This window comes from Penaeus monodon, chromosome 10 (genome assembly GCF_015228065.2).
Source record: "Penaeus monodon isolate SGIC_2016 chromosome 10, NSTDA_Pmon_1, whole genome shotgun sequence".
NCBI lineage: Eukaryota > Metazoa > Arthropoda > Malacostraca > Decapoda > Penaeidae > Penaeus > Penaeus monodon.
The window spans coordinates 32,667,989-32,673,621 of record NC_051395.1 but is presented as its reverse complement, the minus strand read 5'-3'; the positions used below and the strand labels follow the sequence as shown (position 1 = coordinate 32,673,621).

At 42.7% G+C, this 5,633-nt stretch overlaps 1 non-coding gene across 1 annotated transcript; it reads right to left on the bottom strand.

Moving 5' to 3' along the window:
* Positions 1-5,109: 5,109 nt before the first annotated feature.
* Positions 5,110-5,182, bottom strand: Trnav-aac. The gene has a single exon. It is a non-coding gene; the product is annotated as a tRNA-Val (tRNA).
* Positions 5,183-5,633: the final 451 nt, after the last annotated feature.

Here is a 5,633-nt window from a genome sequence, read left to right as displayed (position 1 = left end):
TACAGGGACTGTAAATCAAAAGTGAAAAGATGCCTCAACTGCGGGGAAGCACACCGGACCCTGGCCAATTCCTCCCCCCCCCCACAGGAAAGAAGCTATGAAGAAAAACAAGAGAGGAAAAAAAACAAAAAGAGGAAAAAAAAAAAGAAATCCCAATAAAAAGGTTGCAGAACACACTGTAAAACAAACTACTGCAGCCACCCAAATGCGTTGGTTTAAACCACTCATAAAAGAAAAAGGAGGAGAAGGAGAAAGATAAAAAAGAACCCCAAGTGATACTACAGTTACCCCATGACTTATCTGTAGAGTAATGACGGCACTAATACACCCCACTTACAAAATATCATGGAGCCAGGTCTCGGCTTTAGACACCACGAAAAAAAGGTTTTAAAACAAATAACTTGCCAGAACTCGATCTCGGGAACGGAGACTCCTGGGGATCTTCAAAGTTCTCCCCCACAAACATTTAAACACCACACTCCACAACTCCACAAACCACAATATCACCACAACCCCCAGATCTCGGCCCCACAGGACGAGCCAGAGACTGAACTGCACCACCAAGGAAACCCAAACACCACACCAAACCCAACACCAATCCCACACCTACACTATCACCTGCCGACCACACACCCCCCAAACAGTCACCAAAACCACAGCGAACACAATCAGTCAAACCAAAAACACATGTACACCGCAAACACACAGCCGATCTTACAGACTCAGAGGTCGATGATCAGTCCCTTCGCCATAGGGACGGTTACGACCTCAATCCAAATACATATGGCATCCGCCTCTTCGCCGCGGAGCCCTCACGATACAGACTCCTCAACAGACTACAAGTGACAAAACGAAATACAACGCGGAACAATAAAATGGATTACACAAACATCACATACCTAAACCGCATCATGAACAAAAAATCACACAACACTTACAGCAAGGAAACACTTCATCCAGCCAGACATGATTGGGGAAACTAAAAAACAACAACCTTGAACACCTACAGAATGGTTGGTACGACACAAACAAGTAACACCATGGCTGCAACACACACCCACTTTTACACTCACGCCTCACAATCATTCAGCATAATACACAGATGGACATACAGCCCGAAGACAAAAACTCTGCAACCAGTACAGACAACATGACCCTGATATCATACTCATAACTCCCCACTCACTCAAACACACAAAAACCCAGTAAAAATATCAACTACAACACATACACATCAACAAAACAAACGAAGACAAGAGGCATAGTCATTGCCGTAAAACAAACATAAAACATAAAATACTAGACACTTTCACCTCAGAACTCATGGCCATCGAAATAGACATCCCTCATGGACCCATCATCATCGCCCCCACATACATCCCCCCACGCCGACCTTACATAAACCAAACCCTGACCTCTTTTCACTCTTGCGACACCAAAACCAAACATACATAAGGGGAGACTTAAAACGCACACCACAAACTCTTCGGTTACACAGACGCAAATGCCGTGGAAGGGGCCTCGCCTCACTCATCTCCGACGGCAGACTCACCCACCTGGGCCCCAGACGCACCAACATTCATAGTGCCACAGCTCCACCACACCAGACATAGTTCTCGCTAACACCACAGGCAAACCTAAACTACCACATAACCACAGACGATGTCACATCCAGTGATCACTCCCCGTGATACACTCTCTACCAACCCAATCATTTTTACCTACACCGTCCCGAGAGAACCTTAATCATGAAAACTGGGAAGGGTTAAACAAGCATTTGAACACACACACACTCCAGACCCTCGAAGGGCACCCACGCCCCACTATAGACCACCACCTTAATCAGTGGTACGCAGACACACAGACGGCCCGAGAGGCAAACATTCCTAAAACAACATTCAAACACTTGTACACTACAGAGAAACACATCGTCTAAAACCTAAAATACAAAAATGACACCTTCGGAAACTTGCTGAAACACAGGGATGGACACAGAACTACGCACACGACGCAGAGAAATTCAAATACAATCACCAACGAAACAAAACACATGAGCAACCAACAAGGGGAAACACTCACCAGAGAACATTGCACAACATAAAGATCCTAAGGTCTTCTGGGGGAAACACAGGAGACTCATAGATCGAACAGACAGACGATCACATACATATACAACACTAATAGACAAAAGATAGACACAGCAGGGGGGATAAAAAGCTGCCCACAGGAGTTCTGGCAACAGACTTCCAAATCTCCCCTGCTGAAACGCAACATTTGACCCAGACACAGAAGCCGAGGTAACACAATCACTAAAAAACACCTGCAACCCCTGATTCTCCCATCACAAACAATTCACTCACCACACTCACACCAGACAACCCTCTATCACACCCCATCACACCAGAAGACATGAGATATGCACACACACGATCACAAAACACAACACCAGGAAACAGCAACATCAACAAATTTTTTTTTCATGCAACACCTTCCACCCATCATGCTCTCCAGACTTCGCCACATTTTCAAACGCTGCCCTGGCAACAGGACACTTCCCCCCCCCATTCAAACATGCATCACTCATCCTCATCCCAAGCCAGGAAAGCCACCTCCGAGGTGACCAGCTTCCGGCCCATTTCACTGCTGGAAGTTCCCGGGAAGTTGCTTGAGAGGATTATCAGATTATCACACAGACTTAAAACACACCTTGATACAACATACACAACCCTAGGCAACACGGCTTTCGCCCTCACAGGGGGTCTGGGAGCGCAATCGCCCTCGCTTACGAGGAGATCGCTCTCAGTCTCGCAAACAAGCACCAAACCAATATTATACTTCGAGACGTCACCAAGCCTGTGATAAGGTCTGGCCTCAATACAAAATAACACAGCTACAACTGCCTCCACACTTCACACGCCTCTTATGCAACTCCGGACAACAGAACAGCCTCCATCCGCCTTGGTTTTCACCTAGGCCCCCCATTCATCTCACAAGTGGAGTTCCACAGGGCGCGTCCTTTCCCCAACACTCTTCATCCTCTACCACTGCCTCTACACTACCAACCCCCACACCCTACAAGCAATTACATCGCATACGCAGACGACATTACCAAATCATATCACACCCTTCCAAGTCCAAAAACATCATGAAAGCAGCCACACAAACAGCCATAACCACGATCAACCATACGAAAACAAATGGAAGATACAGACCAACCAAAAACAAATTCAGTCATACCAGTGGCCAGACGAAAACCCACCTCCCTCACAATAAACAACACAGACATACCATACGCAACCACAGGAAACATGCTAGGCTTACATTTCAGCAGAAACGGTATTCACAAAACACGCACAACACCGAATAAACCAAGCAAACACAGTCTCCCAAAAAACTCAAACGCTTTTCATACTGCACAACACCCACCAAAATCAAACTCTACAAAAATATCGTAAAAACTATACTCGAATACACACCCATTCCACTGATTGCAATCTCAAAAAACACAAAAACTCAAGATGCAATTCATACAGAACAGACCACTATACTGGATAAAAACACCACGATACAAGACGAATACCATACAGAATTACTGCAACGTACCTCTGAATCCCTCAAAGTTTATATTCCCTTCAACATTTACATTAGTAGACTCACCTCAAAATTAGCATCAGAAGATTTGATCTCCTCAGGATTAGCACCCCCCATCACAACCAACACAGCCACAGCCATCAGCCCCCAATAAACACCTTCCTTACACACACCCCACACACACACACACACACACACACACACACACACACACACACACACCACACACACACACCACACACAACACAACACATATATATATATATATTATTATAAAAATATATATTTATATATATATATATATATATAATTAAAACGTAGAGGAACGCATGGATCCAAATATAATTCAATGAGATAGTCACCATAACAAGCAACACAAAATTTTCTAGCAGTGAAAGAATGGTGATGTGTTGAATGTTCCTTAGTTTGTATTGAGAGTGCGCGCGCGCGCGTGTGTGTGTTTGTGCGTGAAATGGGTTTTGGGTATGTGTGGCGTGCATGAGTGCGTGTGCGTGCGTGTGTGTGCGTGTATGTTTTCGAATTTAGATTCTAATTAGTGTAACCCTGCATCCCCAAAAAATAATAAATATATTGCTTTTCTGCCTATCGCCATGTCTATCTATTATCGATTTATTACCGGCTTATTGTGAGTTGAGAGATTTTCTCTCTACCTGCCGACTCGTTTTGCCTTCCTTATTTATTAGTTAAGAAAAAACTTTGTTAACAAGGTATGAATCCTATTTACCCATATTTGTTTAAGTAGTCTTATTTTATTTTTTTTTTTTTTTTGTTTTTATTGTATTTTTTTCTTTTTTGCGTCATACTGTAGCTGCTAAATGGGGCTTTGCTTAGCAAAGCCCCATTAGCAAACCACCATCACCATCATCACCACCTCCACCACCATCATCATTAAAAACATGTATAGTAAAAACGCATTCATTTTTGTTTTTACGGTATCCACACAAACGTAATCTTCGACCAGGAAATATACCCATGCCTCTTCTAGGGGCACTAAAGATGGAAGGAATAAAGGCTTTGTATACAGTGCTTCCGAAGTAATGGCGTTTATACCGTAATGACAGGTCAGTCACACAACACATTTCCAGCCTGTATTTCACTATAGCACGTACTCTACACTTGGGATTAAGCATGAACTTTTTTGGCAATACATGATTTTGCGTTTTGTCATCCACGCGCTATATATATCATTATTGTTGTTGTGAATGATATTTTAATCGTCATTGGTAGTGTGAGCTACATCTATGCTCTGTTGTAAACTTTTGATACGAAATGAAGGGTCAGTATTTTCGGACGTTAGGCAACAAAAATATTAATTAAACATAAAAAAATGGAACACATTTTACGGGTAAAAAGATTTTAGTCATGAATAATTGATGTTTCGTATGTATACAATCTGACTTTGTCTGGGCATTTTTCTGTATAAAAATAAAAACTGCACAGAATAAGCATGACTAAAATGGTAAAAAATAATTTTACCTCAAATACAGGAAAACATACTGTGCTCACCAGGGCTCGAACCTGGGACCTTCTGTGTGTTAGACAGATGTGATAACCACTACACCATGAGCACGTATACTATTGCGATTTTTGGACCCTGGAATTTACTCTACTTTATAAGACGAATGTATTTTCATATCGTATCATATTTTCCCTTTTGCGCACACGTTTTCTGTACTCGTGCTGGTGTTCGTGCAGTCAACAGTCATCGTAAATTCACAAACAGTTCCCACTTGGGAATTAGGAGATATAGAATAAAAGTACGGTATGAAACGTCCTCTCTTAGTCGAGGCACTTGGCAGACGATTTAGTCTTTTATTTATTATTATTTTTTTTTCATAATTATATAGGTCTATTATCACTCCCGTTGTTCCAAGATTCGACAAACAAAAAGAAATAGAAACTTGAAGGATTACGAAACAGCTGATTTATCTTCTGACGACCTTTAAGTGTTTTATCATCACCCTTTTTGCTTATTTCAGTGGCGTGGCCCGGCTGGCTAAACGGGGGGGGGGGGGGGATGG